The sequence below is a fragment of the Pelodiscus sinensis genome, chromosome 1 (genome assembly GCF_049634645.1).
Source record: "Pelodiscus sinensis isolate JC-2024 chromosome 1, ASM4963464v1, whole genome shotgun sequence".
Lineage (NCBI taxonomy): Eukaryota > Metazoa > Chordata > Testudines > Trionychidae > Pelodiscus > Pelodiscus sinensis.
The window spans coordinates 102691909-102706491 of record NC_134711.1 but is presented as its reverse complement, the minus strand read 5'-3'; positions in this window follow the sequence as shown (position 1 = coordinate 102706491).

The window sequence follows — 14583 nt, the reverse complement described above, 5'->3', positions numbered from 1 at the left end:
TCATTTCCATATATATAGCACCTCAAGATTCTCCAGAATGGATGATCTGAAGTGGATGGAGGAAACCATGGCTTTTTCAAGTGAGATATTTTGCCTCTGCTAGTGACTAATACCTGATGTTTCAGAGAAGAATGCACTTCTTTTCTCCATAATCCACCTGGTAGACTGTGCAGTTCTGTGAAGGTAAGAAGACAGCAAGAAATTTAGCGCACTCCCCTCTCCCCCCATTGCCGCAGGGATCAGCAATCAGCTTAAATTCCAAAGCATGAGCTTTGATGACTCTATCTCAGTTCACATCATTGATAGTTGTAACACTGGAAACCCAGACCCAATATTAACTCATGGCTGCCATTAATGTTGTCTTGTCTACACCTCATATCTAGACAATACTGTTTTAATCAGAGTCCTTGGAAACAACTAATACATCATTAGCTACTGGCTAATTTTGTATTGAGGAGATAACCTCTGAATCTATGAAAGAAGGCCTGGAGCAATTGTAATCAAACAGCAACATATCATAAACCAAAAGAAAGAGGAGAGATTCACAGATGATTTTCCATTAAACATCTAAATTTTCACCTTGTTTTGACTCAGTCGTGTAAATCACTATAGACACTGGTTAAGTCTCTGACAATTTGGACCATGTATGTTCTTGCATGGACCTTGATCTTTCACCTCCTCCAGATTTGGTGCCAATACTCTACAAAAACAAGGTTTTTACTTCCCATCCTTAGGCAGAGATGAGGGACACCAGTTTAGTGCAAGAGGATTAAATCCATCATTGTAATAAAGCGTCACTTTCATTTTTTTCCCCAAAGGCAAAAATGTTTGCAGTCATAAAGGTATGAGAATTAACTTGACATTCTGGAGAATAAGGTAGGAAAAGGATCATCCTGCTGAGTCACTCAAATTGAACCAATCCAACCCCTGCTGAAATGCATGCTCTGTACCTACTATCAAGAATGCTCATTGCTTAGAAAAGCTTACTTACCACTTCAACAATTTTTATGAGATTATTTTTAAAAAGACATAAAATAAAACTATGTTGATGAATGCACAGCCACACTTCATTTGGCTTTTCAATTATAACTGCCATGAATCCAGTTTCTTACTGTTCAATAACTCCCATCCTTTCCATATTAGAAACTTTTGTTTATTTTTTAACATGTGAAAGAAAATGGAAATTTTCTTGGTGGATGGATTGCTGCAGTTACTGATTTGGCAATTTTAATGTAATAGTCTATTTCCAGATGCTGTAGGCCTTAGAAGATACCTAAGTATTCTTTCAGCTATGCATTGATAATAAGTTTTGTGACATTTACTAAAAACATGTTTGTACCTATTTTCATGGTTAGTTAGGTTTTTAGCTCTGACAGTGGTGGTATAGATGAATTTATAGGTTTTTAAAGCAAGAGGTAATAGTTATTTGACTTTGTATTGGGAATGTATGTCCCAAATATGAAACAGTAATTACTTTAGAATTCTCTGTAATTTCTTTAGCTACTTATTAGATGTTTTCTTTACACTGAGGTCTGGGATACAATTCAAAGGATACAACTCTGCCATTAACATTTAGTCATATTCATGTCAATGCACTGCTGGGAGTTGCTCAGAGACCGTGGTGATGAGAGCAATGTAAGAACTTAATTGAAGCAGTCGTTTACTGCACCTATAAGGATATCCATCCCTCTTTGTTTCTGGTCTCCAAATGGACCCTTTAGGCCACAACTGGGTAATGTGCTTTGAAAAATTATTTTCTTCCATTGTATTAATTTTATAGTCACCCATACGCCAGGCAAAATCTCTACCAGTTTTATGTTATTTTGATTTTCTCCATTCCTTTCTCCTCATGAAATGGTGTTTCATGACTGAGCTCCCCAGTCTGGAACAGCCTGAAGTTGCATACATGCCTATAACTATGGTTAAGCTTAAATCAGCTTCCTGCAGGAATTTGCACATCCTGTGGCAGATCTATATTCCAGATATAAGCCTGTCTTTCATTAAAGAATGACATAGTTCCCTAAATTAACATGTTTAAACTTCATGTCAGTTACAAATGCAGCAGAAAGTTCATAGTCTTCTAACCCTAATTGTTCATCCTAAGTAAATGTTTAGCAACAGTTCCAATATCTTTATCCATAATCTTTGCCAAATGTTCTTTCTCCTCTACCTCTTCACCTTTAAACATTTTGTTATAGGAGACACCAGATGACACTGTCACACAGTCTTGCACATTTCGTTTCACTGAATGTGATGGAGTACAGTTTTTGTTATTCATGTTGTCGCAGTGCCGGATTTACTATGGCACTGTTGCACTGGGGCCATAATGGTTGCCAGGTGTCTGATTTATTTTTACCAGAAAGTCTGGTTCAAAATCAGACCCGGGAGTGTCCTATGAGTCTAGTTACTGCTATCAGTCTCCATGCTACGAGGGCAGGGAAAACAGCCTCTGCTGCCTGGAGGTGCTGCAACTCAGCTGGAGAAAGAGAGAACTGGCTCCCAAGGACCTGGCTGTGATAGAAAAAAGTAGATAATGTCTCTTCACCAGGGGGTATCCTGTCCATAACCCTCACCGCCCTGCTGTGCTTGCTCCCAGCTCCTGCCTTACTTGAGGATTGACTATCCCTTTGCTCTGCTGTCCCCAGTCCATAGCTCTCTCCTGGGACTGCCCCCCTCATTGCACTGTGTTCTTGTTCCTGGCCCCTGCAGGAGCTCTCAGCTCAGTCACACAGGCACTAGCACCCTCACCATAGTAATTCCATCATCTCAGTAGTAGAGACACTCCCCATCCCCTCCACTGCTAGTCCTGTGCTACTTAGCTGTACAGCAATACTCTGCACAGTGCTGTCCTGCCACTGTCTGTCAGTGTGCAAGTTGTGTGAGCCTCATGCCACACCTAGGTGCATCCCTTGTGGGTCCTGGAACACTGCCAGTACTAGACTGACTGGAAATTACAACACAAATCGGCCAGTTCCTGCCTTTTGGTTCTTGTTAATAACTAGATTTGGGACTGTGAAAGGAAGGTATTGAGGCCTACCCAGAATATGTCAAATGAGCACCAGTTTAATTGTAAGTGTAAAGGAAAGGCAGCATTGTGAGATACAGGAGATGTAAAATAAAAACAAAATTTGATTAGATGACCAACAATAACCCCGCTTTTAGAGAAGTAACTAACTCAGGGTATGTCTACACTACCACCCTAGTTCGAACTAGGGTGGTAATGTAGTCAACCGGAGTTGCAAATGAAGCCCGGGATTTGAATTTCCCGGGCTTCATTTGCATGTTGCCGGGCGCCGCCATTTTTAAATGTCCGCTAGTTCGGACTCCGTGCCCCGCGGCTACACGCGGCACTAACTAGGTAGTTCAGACTAGGCTTCCTATTCTGAACTACCGTTACTCCTCATGGAGTAATGAGTAATGAGGAGTAACGGTAGTTCGGAATAGGAAGCCTAATCCGAACTACCTAGTTCGTGCCGCGTGTAGCCGCGGGGCACGGAGTCCGAACTAGCGGACATTTAAAAATGGCGGCGCCCGGCAACATGCAAATGAAGCCCGGGAAATTCAAATCCCGGGCTTCATTTGCAACTCCGGTTGACTACATTACCACCCTAGTTCGAACTAGGGTGGTAGTGTAGACATACCCTCAGACAGCAATATGCAACAAAGTGCTGATTACCCCCAAATGGAACAGACGAAAGTTTTTGTAAGGGCAGAATGAGACAACAAAAATCTAACGTCAGCAATTGTCAGGCGAGTGGAGGAATACCAAAATACCGAAACAGGGTATATAAGGTTGAATGGAACAGACCAAGAGCGGACGGGTTGCGAATCCAAAAAGCTAGGTCTGATCAACCAGAGCTCCCTCCCCGGCACTGAATCTCGCTGCCGCACATAAGCTCCGAAAGGGGAACAAATAAGCTCCGAAAGGGGAACAACACCGGTCGTAAGTTGCAACGAAAAATCCAAAAGAAGGAAAAACATAAAGAAAAGAATATCTCCTGAATCTAAGCAATGCTTCTATCTTTCTTAACGTGAGTATTATATATTTGTTAACTCCATAAATTGTTTAAAGGTAAATCAGGAGGGTATATCTGTAGGAGAAGTTATTATTTTTTGTTTTTTTAACTGTACTGTTTTTCTACTTTTTATTTGTATATTACACTGTCTTAAAAGAATCAAAGATAGTGAATTGATTTAAATGAAAAATTAATTATAAAGTAAATAGAAAAATAAAAATCTTTGTTTGACCCTAAAAAGAAGTATTCCTCTGTCTGTGGTTTCAAATCCTTTAAAGAACCAAATCCGGTTACCAAAAGGGACAAATAAGTTTACTTGGTCAGCTGGTTCCGGGGCACACAGGTGTTCCAGCAGATACCAACTGAGACCATTTGAAGAATTCTAATGGAGTCTACTGGACTAGTCTAAAGCACTAGAGACGCCAGCTGCCTCGCTATCTTGCATTTCTCAGCACTTTGCAGCCAGATGTAATTTCTTTGTGCCCTCTTTGCTCATGCATGACAAGACAAATGGGCTAAGGGGTTTGGTATTTCAACATAATACTAATGTGAGGGTGTTTCCTCTTACCTTGGTAATAACTGCATCCTGGACTAACTACCATTCCAATTGTCATCCTCAGAGTGTATTTACTCCAGAACATAGCTCTTGCCTCTTAAACAGAAAGCATCCTCAATATGTCATCTAACTAGCTAATCATCTTTTTGAAAAATCTGTTTCCTTTTATCAGTATAAGTGTAGCACTCAGTAAGTGAGCAGAGCACAATAAAGTATATATACACACAATAATTGCACACAAATGAAATTCAAAGCTCATCATTAATGATGGATAATTGTAGAGCAGCTTGTTCTCAGAATTTTTTTGTTATTTGCTGAGAAAGGTTTACATCCTTCAAGGAAATCATATTCCTGCCTCAGGATTCTTGTAAGATCTGGGCAATTTGCACCAGTCAGGCCGTGTGAACTGGCCTGGTTATGCTCATAAAATATTGGCAGAGAATTCCCCTTGCGAAAGGAAACGCTCAGCTGGTGTAAAATTGGTGGAGGCTCTTGCAGCACTATGTGCTACCCCATTTCTCTGTGAGGGAGCAAGCTAGCGGCAGGTAAGGGAAGTGATGGAGACAAGTGCTACTATAATGATCCAAAGGCCCTTAGGTACCTTGGCTGCTCTAAATGACACTGGGGCAGACCTTAATTTAATATCTAATCAAACCCCCATTGAAGTAATTGGACACTCTTACTGACATCAGTGGGCCAAATGTTCAGACTGTTTTTGCATGCCTGCTTTTGTGCGTTCAAATGACTGCATGTCTTCAAGTGGAATCACCTATTTTGCACCAGCAAACTGCCAATTACACACATAAATTGAGCAGCCAGTTGTGCATGCAAAAGCAGGAATGCAAAACTGGAAATGTACCCCATTAAGATTTAATTCACAGGTCTTCTGTTAATCCATACTGAATGTTCTAACATAATATTCTTTCTCTGGTAAAAGAAATGTTGGCAGACACTCATTTTTCTTCCAAATGGAAACTGTTTGAAAGTACACTGGAGCAGTTTTCTCGAGGTGTCGTGTGTGATGTAACATTTATGATCCTTTATTGGTTTGGTGTATTAAAAATGTTGTCCTCTAACATCTATTTTTAGCAAGTTGATATTGTATTGCATTTTATTTATTTATTTTCTCCTGGAAGGTGTTTCCATTTATCAAAGATTAAGTTGTAAACTCTTCACTACAGTTTGGCCCAAAGAAAAATCTCTCTCTAGAGTGTTATTAAAATAGGCATGTGTATGTGTAATGCTCTTATTGAAAGCTAAGGCAGAGAGATGAGTTTTGCATATAGTTCTGAATGAAGAGAGCTTATTTGTCACTACTCCTTTCTTTTATCCTGTTCTTTTCTACTTTACATTAATCTGAATTAATGTCCTTGATTTCCATCGAGTCCTGCTTTTAATTGGAATGTTTTGAAGGTGGGATGAGAGGATATATAAACACCGCACCAACACAGACAGAGTTAAGGAGGTGCTTTGGGCAGGAACAGCACCATCCCTAGGCACCTGCAAATTAAGACAGGATTGGAGCAGGAGTTAAAAGGGAGGAAACTCCTCTCAGACCAGGACAATTTTGGCAAAGGAACTATTGAGCCTCCCCAGCTTTGACTGACAGCTTGCAGTGCCGTCTCTCCTTGTAAAAGAAGGGAGGGGGCAGGACCCCTGAGCTGAAGGGGAAACAGGACTGCTACGTATACTGGAACCTCAGTAGTTCCTCAATGATACTCCCAGGCATTTCCAACATCAGTCGGTCTATATCCTGGAGGGAGCTCCCGATAAGTATTTCTTTTTCTTTCCTATATTTAATGCCTGAGGGCTATTTGGTGGTTTTGCCTGGGACCCTGAGTGGGAACATAACTCCAGAGGTCTTGGCTAGTGGGTTGAACCCCAGCCCATTGGAAAGATGCTTCACAATATCTGCAAGGGTGGCAAATAGTTAGACTCAATTGTGTGCACTCTCCTTGTAGCTTCTAGAGGGATAGTTTACCCTAGCCCAGTTTTGTGACAGAAGGGTGCCAGTATGGGTTTTTGTTATTGTAATGCTGGCAGACCCCTGTCATCTGGGGGGGGGGGGAATCAAACTAGGGACCTCTGGAGCTTAGTGAATGACCCTCTATCACAGGAGCTAAAAGCCAGCTGCCCGTTAGCTAATGCTATAACACCGACTCATTATTCTCTGTAAATGGTCTCAGCCACTACATGGAACAGTACACCACATCCCCCAGCTGCGTGGGTTACATTATATTACAAACATAATAGAACGTTAAGGCAGCTAGTAAGAGGTCAAAATAGGGAGAAGGCTTGTGGAGGAGGATGTCATTAAAGCAGGGCTATAAAAGGACCCAGTGAAATGCTGAGAAAGGGACCTGGAGGCAGGAAAGGAAGAACTTGCTGTACTTAGCCACAGGGTCAGGAAGAAAGACCCTTGGATCAGGCTTGGGAAAGTCCCAGTTTGGATTCCCTGTATATTTGAAAGGGTAGAGAAATGTTCTGCAGAGAAGTGAGGAGACTTGCCTGGAGCCCTGGGGCCTTTAAATTGCTGCCGAAGCCCTGCTTGGCAGCATCTGGTTGGTGCTGAGGACTGGGTGCTCAGAACTGGACACAATACTTCAGCAGAGGTGTAATCAGCATGGAGTAGAGCAGAAGAATTATCCTTTTTTTTTTTTTGCACCTGTGTTACACACTTTACCAATATTTAGCTTGTGCTCCACTATGACACCGGGGTCCTTTCAGCAGTACTTCTAATAATTTCCCATTTTATATGATTGTTCTTTCCTAAGCGGAGTATTTTGCATTTGTCCTTATTGAATTTCATCCTATTTGCTATAGATCGTGTCTCCAGTTTGTCCAGATCATTTTGAATTTGAGCTTATCCTCCAAAGCCCTTGCAACCCCTCCCAGCTTGGTATCATCCACAAACTTTATAAGTGTACTCTCTATGCCATTATCTAAATCACTGATGAATATAATGAACAGAACCAGACACAGAATTGATACCTGTGGAACTCCACTTGTTATGCCTTTCCAGTATGACTGTGAACTATTGATAACTACTCTCTGGGAATGGTTTTCCAACCAGTTTTGCACCCACCATAAAATAGCTCTAGCTAGGTTGCATTTCTCTAGTTTGCTTATGAGAAAGTCATGCATGACAGTATCAAAAGCTTTCTTAAAGTAAAGATATATCACATCTACCACTTCCCTCCCATCCACAAGACTTGTTACCCTGTCAAAGAAACCTATAAATTGGTGTGACAATTTGTTCTTGACAAATTCATGCTGAGTCTTATTTATCACCTTATTATCTTCTAGATGTTTGCAAACTGATTGCTTGATTATTTGCTCTATTATCTTTCCAGGTACAGAAGTTAAGATGACTGGCCTGTAGTACTCCAAGTAATAATTATTTCCCTTTTTCTCTCTCCTGTTTTCTATGACTTTTCAGAAATAATCGCTAATGATTCAGATATTTCCTCAGTTAGCTCCTTGAGTATTTTAGGCTGCATTTCATCAGGCATTGAAGACATCTTAATTTGTCTAAGCAATTTTTAACGTGTTCTTTCCCTGTTTTAGCCTCTGAGCCTACATTATTTTCACTTTAAAAATAATGAATAGTCCTGTGGCACCTTATAGAGTAATAAAAATATATATAGTATCATGAACTTTCGTGAGCAAAACCCACATTTTCAGTTGAGCTTGAGTCAACTCAGGTTATATATCAACTCCATGATTTTGTTAAAACCTGCCTTCTTAAAATTCATTCCCTGTATTGTGCTGTTTTCCCTCCCACCAGTCTTCAGAATCATCAACATTACCATTTCAGGACCACTTTCACCCAAGCTGCCTTCCACTTTCAAATTCTCAACCAGTTCCTCTGTATTTGTTAAAATCCGATCCAGAACAGCCTCTCCCCTAGTAGCTTTCTCCATTTACTGAAATTAAAAAAAAAATGTCTCCAACATGTTCCAAGAACTTGTTGGATAATCTGTGCCCTGTTGTGTTGTTTTCCTAACTGATATCTGGTAATTGAAATTAGGAATGTTAGATATTGTGTAATGGAATAGTCATGTAGCCACATGAAATCTTAGTGGTTACATGACTATTTGATAGTCACCAGGGGTGGGGCCAATGGCCAGTGAGCTCCCAGCTCCACTCCCAGAGAGCCCCCTGCCACCCTGCACTGCTGCCTCTGTTGTCACTTCTGATCTGCCAAGGGTCACACCTTGCAGCAGCATTAGTGCCCGCAAGGATAAGTAGCATGGGGTAGTACTCAAAGGGCAAAATGATCGTTGACCATCCCTTTGTAACATCTCACATACAGACCCCCGGAAGGCAGCACACCTCCTGGAATGCCATCATGGAATTGCCATGCCAGGCTAACAGATAGATGCCTCCATCCCTTTCAGAAGAGTCACCAGCCACCATTACCTTCTGTTTCCTTCTGGGAATGGTGGCTGTGATCCTCCCAGAATGGGTGGGTATAGGGTTTCATCTCCTCCACCTTTGGGGGTGATTCCTCATTGCTTATTGCCGGGGCAGCACCTTGGTTTTCCATCACCACGGGGGGTGCATTGGGTGTAGGAGAGGAGCACTGCCTGCTGCCAGAAATAACCAGCAGCCAGTGTCTTTATTTCTGAACCCAGGGAACCATTTTTTGGTCATGGGCCACTGACTCTCAGAAAAATCAGAAATCAGTCAGGGGCCACACACAAGCAAAAAAATCCCAACCTTCCATTCTCACGTACTCACAATTCGGTGCTCCAGCCCCGTGGGAGGTGGGGCAGAGTGCTGAGGCTCAGGGCTTCCCTCTGCAGCACAGAGATTTGTCTCAGGCTGGATCAAGTTAAGGTGCAGGCCAGATCCAGCCTACAGGTCATAGATTCCGCACTCCTGCCGTAAACCTTTCCACTTACCAAATCAGAGCTCTTCAGCCTGTTTCACATCCTGTGCTAGTCTCTTCTCCTGAAAGGAAGATGTAGGATTCAGTCTTGACTAGCTTTGAAAGACACTAGGCCACACTATTGCTCCATTACACCAGTGTAACGCCGTGAGTGCTCGTGGTGTTGTTCGGGGTTTACAGCAGAGGTTTTCAAATTATGGGTTGCGACCCAGTACTGGGTGGTGGAATGTCAGGCACTGGGTCTCGTTGCTGCTGGGAGTTCAAGTGATCAGTGGGGGTGCTATGGCAGGCTACCTGCCTGTCCTGGCATCACAGACTGTGCTGTGCCCTAAAAGCTGCCAGCAGCAGGCCTAGCTCCTTGGTTAGGGGGACAGGGAGAGCTCACAGAGCTCTGTGCACTGCTCCTGTCCTGAGCACTAGCTCCGCACTCCCATTGGCTGGGAACGCAGCATGGTCTGTGGTGCCAGGAGAAGCAGGAAGCCTGCCTTAGCACCCCCACTTCACTGCAGACTGGGAGCCACTCAAGGTAAGGCCCTCCCGTCCCAGTCTTGATCCCTCCCAAAGCCAGACCCCTCGCTACACCTCAAAGCTCTCATCCTCAGCCCCACCCCGGAGCCTACACACTAGTCAAATTACATTGGGTCACAGGTATCAACAATTTTCTTCAAAGGGGTCATGAGAAAAAAAGTATGAAACCCACTGGTTTATAGGGAGCAGGAGTTAGTCCCTCAGCTCTGTTTGGCCTGGGCAATAGCCCAGTAGCATCGTCACGTTTATTCAACTTCCTTTCTAAGCAAACCAAGAAAGATTTTTTTTTCAGGATGGGGCAGGCAAGAACATTTTAGATAGCTGTTTAGGTGGCTTAGCCTTGGCCTCCATAGGAACAGCTCAGCCATGACTCTCTCTAGACTGTCCCTGGGGAGGAGTCCAGTAATGCAGTGGAATAACAATTGTCTGGCTATGGAAGCATTTCATTATCAGCATTTTCGCTCCCTTCAGCCTCACTCAGTTTCTGTTATCGTGTGCTTCTGACAAGAAAGGCCACTGTAAGATTATCACACTTTCTGAAAGGAAGCAGTTGTATTTCAGCAAGTGAAGGAGACACCAGGCTCCTCCCTCCAGCTTGGGAAGGAAGCATCTGCGATGGCGTTGCTATGCAGCTTGGAGGGGCTGCATTTTGTGTGAATGATCAGAGCTTGTGTTAATACCATTCAGAGGCAGACAAGCAGTTTAGCTGCTTTGAGGAACTCAAGTTCTGTGGTTCTGGAGTCCCCTTTGAAATGTTCACTTGAACTACTACATCACTGACTACCCCACAGCATCCAACAGGAAATGGGGAAATGCCGTCCTCTCCCCAGAATGTGCAGCCCATTGGTAGGTAAGGTGGCAGATAAGTTTTAAAGTAAATGCGTTAGTGCTAGTTTCAAACAACAGCTTGACAGACCTACAGCTTGAAGTTTGGGCTGCATCCCTAGAACTGAAACTGCACAAGTGGTAGCAGTGTGGCTCTCTCATACAGTGTCACCTATTGAATAATTCAGTCTCCATGGTCAGCTCAGCCCTTGATCTGCTAAAACAGCTTAATCTAGGATCTGGACCTTGATCTGCTGCATGCTTCCTGGGCAATGGGCGATCTCTCCGTGTCCCATTTCCCCAGCTATGGATCAGGACTAAGAAACCTTCCTTTCTCTCCTCCTTTGTCTTGTCTATTTCGAGTGCAAGCTCCTTTTGACAGGGACTGCTTCAGATTAGGTCTATGTACAGAACAGTGGCATTTACATCTGGTGCCATTGCCCTATCAGAGGGAGAACAGCCACTTCAAGTTATTAATGTCTTTGAAATCCACATAGAAGGATACAGCCAGCCTGCTGCCAACCTGCGGTGGGAACAGTCTGCTTCATGCTTTCTGACCATCTGCTGTCAGCAAAAACAGTTCAGCCAATGTGGTCAAAATTCAGGACAAAGTAGATAACGTCCTCACACCTGCAGGTTTGTGAGTGAAGTTTTCAGAGGCAGAGCTAATATGTTCCCTTTAAAAGTCTGCAGCTAGAGGTCTGAGGCCATTAATTGAAAACACTGGCTCCCTCCTCCCCTTTCTTATATTCATCTTCTTCCTTCCTGATATAAACTATCAACAGCTGAATCTGCCCTCACCCCCCATGGCAGGCTCTCTCTTCAGTCCTTGCAGCAAGAAAAAAAACCCAGTTAATCCTCTGCTCAGGGACCAGGTTTTAATCATTTCTTTGCCCAACATGGCACTTTAGAGACTTCTCCTCCCACATTCACTTTGATCTTTTTGCCAGCATCTGACATCCATGATCACTCCCCATCCTTCCCTCTTTATTTAGGCCATTTAAATATCCAAAGCTTTGTGTACTCCAGGGGTGGCCAAATGCAGCCCATGGGCTGGATCTGGCCCACCAAGCTGTCAGATCCAGCGTGGGCCAGCAGGCCACTCAGAGAAGCTGACTGTGGGGCCATGTGCATCTGTGAAGAGAAGGGGAGAGGCTTCATGTGCTGCTCCGCCTCCAGCACAATCTCGCAGCTCCCATAGCCGGCTGCTCTGAGCAGCGTGCAGGGGCATGGAAGGCAGGGAGCTTGGCTGAGGAACCTGCTGGGCTGCTGGCCAGGAGTTGCCCAAGTAAGCATCTCCCTGGCAGAGCCTGCTTCTGGCATCCCAGCCCCCCACCCTACATAATCCAAACCCTCTGACTCTCCTCCTGCACCCATACCCCTCACGCAGACCCTGCACCCCAATCTCCTGCCCCAGATTACATCCCAAACCTCTGTATCTCAGTCTCCTTCCCTAGGTAACAAACCTCCCTTCACCCAAACTCCCTCCCAGACCCTACACCCTATCCTGCACCCCCAGTCTCTTATCCCAAGCTTCCTTATGCACCCAGCTTCTATCCCAGACCTTGCCTCTCCTTTAATTTCATGGAAGAGTGCGGCCCTTGACCACTGACCAAATTCTTGGAGTGGCTTATCCCCCATCAAAAATTATTGCCCTCCCCTGCTCTACAAGTTACAGTTTAAAGTGCTGCTGTCGTTGTGCTTTAACACAGCATTGTGGTCATGGCACCAGTGCTGGGAGAAAGTTCTCCCAGCACTGTGGGTTAATCACCTCCATGAGGGGAGTAGCTAACCGCACTGGGAGCACATCTCCCAGCACTGTAGCACTGGCCACACTGGTGCTTTACAGTGCTGTAACTTGCTGCACTTGGGATGTGTGTAGGTGTGCTTTTTCACACCCCTCAGCAAAAAAAGTTACAGTGTAAGTAACTTGCCAGCGTAGACAAGCCCTAAGTATCTGATTTGCCGGTGGTTATAAAAATGCAGCCCCACAAGTTGTATTCATTGTGCGTGGTCAGGAATAGAGACACCTTTAAGACCCAAATCCTCAAAGGTAGTTAGGATTTGAATGTACAAAAGGAGTTAGGTGCTAAATCCCTGTGTTAGATCCCTAAGTACCAGATTCAGCACTAATGACATGCACAAAATTCCCACTTGATCCTGTAAGTATGTAAACTGTCAGTGGAAATTAGATACCAACATACCTTTGAGGAGCTGGAACCGCTTGCTTAAAGGTCTTACTTTTGTGTTTAACATCTCAACTGGGCTCCTTAACTGGCTTCACACTTTGTCAGCTGCTAGCAAGAAAGAAAAGATGCTAGAATTTATACTCATTGAGATTATGCATTTGACCACTGAATGCTCTCTTATGCTCTTTAATGTTGATATTTTAGACAATACCACCTCTGCCCCAACCAGGACTCTCTTACAAGACCCACAGTATGTTGATTTCTGTTGTTACACCCTTTGTACATTACTTGAGTGCTAGCAAACTTTTGAATAATGTTTAGGTAGAAGGTGAAAGTTAGAACATACCTGCTGTGCTACTGACAGTGCTAAGTCCATCCTCCTATTTATCTGACTTCTTTTCAGTGGATCAACAGCGGAATGTGGCTAAGGATTGAAAGTTTTGATACATAAAAGGGCCATTCATACTTCGGTATTTTTAAAAATTCCTTATTTATGCTTTCAGTACCAGGTTATTAAAAAAACCTACTGGTAAAAACTGAATGACTTTTAATATCTTTGCTACTTTTCATCTTTACTTTTTAATTTTTACTGAATTGAAACTTGTTGGGTCAGTGTCACTCTGTGTTTTTTGTCTGTTCCCTAAGGATAGGTTTTAAAGCTTAAGGAATCCACTGATTCAATGGTCAAATGCCTGACTTGAGACACCAAAGGTTTGTATTAAACTACGCACTCAAATTAGTGGAAACTTTGGAGAGTGTAGGCCTCCAGTGTTGGCAGCTCATACGAAAATGATCTGAGATATGAAAATGGGAGAGATACGTCCCCTCCCTACCGGCTGGCAGAGACTTGCTGCTTTGTCTTCCCTACCCCAGCCAAGCAGCTTCATGTGTGGAGCCCTGAGCCCCTAACTGGGCAGGGCGGATTAAGAAGCTGCGGGACTGTGCTGCCGCACAGCTTAAAGTCAACATTGGCCCTGACCCCTCCCCCAAAGCCAGAGCCCCCTCCTGTATCCCAAAGCTCTCATCCTTAGCCCCATCCTGGAGCCCAAACTCTAGTCAAATTATGTTGGGTTGTGGGCATCAACAATTTTCTTCAACCGGGTCATGAGAAAAAAAGTTTGAAAACCCTTGGGGAGAGTTTAGGTTCACTTTCACTACACTACAGGGGAACATTTATGTTCTGCTATGATTCTGAATTCCCTTTACATTTTAACGAAATCATCAACATATTTAATTTTCATCTTGGGATTCATAACTTTTTCATTTGAGGTTTAATTCTTTGACAGTATCTCTTTAAACTTCAACAGAGCCTTTTGTAGACTAAACATATCCAATGGAGAATGCTGTGATTAAAATGCGTTTATAGCTCCAAGGGCTCTTCTACCTATGGAGAGCACAAGAACCTTTCCTTAAATAAGCAGATTCAGAAATTATTCATTTTTGGATGATTATTTGAGCAACATATGTCCATACAACTAACAGCTATTATTCAAAAATAGCTGGCAGTGTTTCTCTTGCTCATTGCCACTAACAACACCCTCCTTCAAGCCCCACCCTCTTTAGCCTCTCTCTCAT